General features: G+C 37.9%; 1 protein-coding gene across 2 annotated transcripts in view; it reads right to left on the bottom strand.

The window, feature by feature from the left end:
- rabgef1l (RAB guanine nucleotide exchange factor (GEF) 1, like) overlaps positions 1-80 on the bottom strand; it is a 29,525-nt gene extending 29,445 nt beyond the window's left edge. For both annotated transcript variants that reach the window (XM_081371189.1, XM_081371188.1), the window contains exon 1: positions 1-80. This exon is cut by the window's left edge and continues 99 nt beyond it. The gene's annotated coding sequence lies outside the window, so the exon portion shown is untranslated.
- Between the last annotated feature and the right edge of the window lie 250 nt (positions 81-330).

The raw sequence follows: 330 nt of genomic DNA, 5'->3' as shown, positions 1-330 counted from the left end.
CGTCATTGATGTTTTGATCAATGTATTTGTGTTGTTGACGGAAATCCCTTCACCGCCGGAAGTGATGTCAGTTTATGCGCGCTAGTCGTCAAAATAAAAGTCCAAAATAAAATAAAATAGATCATTTGCGCATGTGTTGCAGCCGCTGATATATAGAAAGAGAGAGAGAGAACTGGATTGCTCTGGAAAGAAGTAACCTGGCTGTTTTTCTCTGCTTACAACAAACCTTTTATTTTTGAAATAATGAATATGTGCTGTTTTTTTTTATTTGGGACTCAGGGTCAAAGGAGATGGAGGATGTTAAAACTGCTAAAACTCTGTAGCCAGTAC

The sequence above is a fragment of the Scardinius erythrophthalmus genome (assembly GCF_964197995.2).
Source record: "Scardinius erythrophthalmus genome assembly, chromosome: 7".
NCBI lineage: Eukaryota > Metazoa > Chordata > Actinopteri > Cypriniformes > Leuciscidae > Scardinius > Scardinius erythrophthalmus.
The sequence above is the reverse complement of the archived record's forward strand: the minus strand, read 5'-3'. Positions and strand labels throughout refer to the sequence as shown.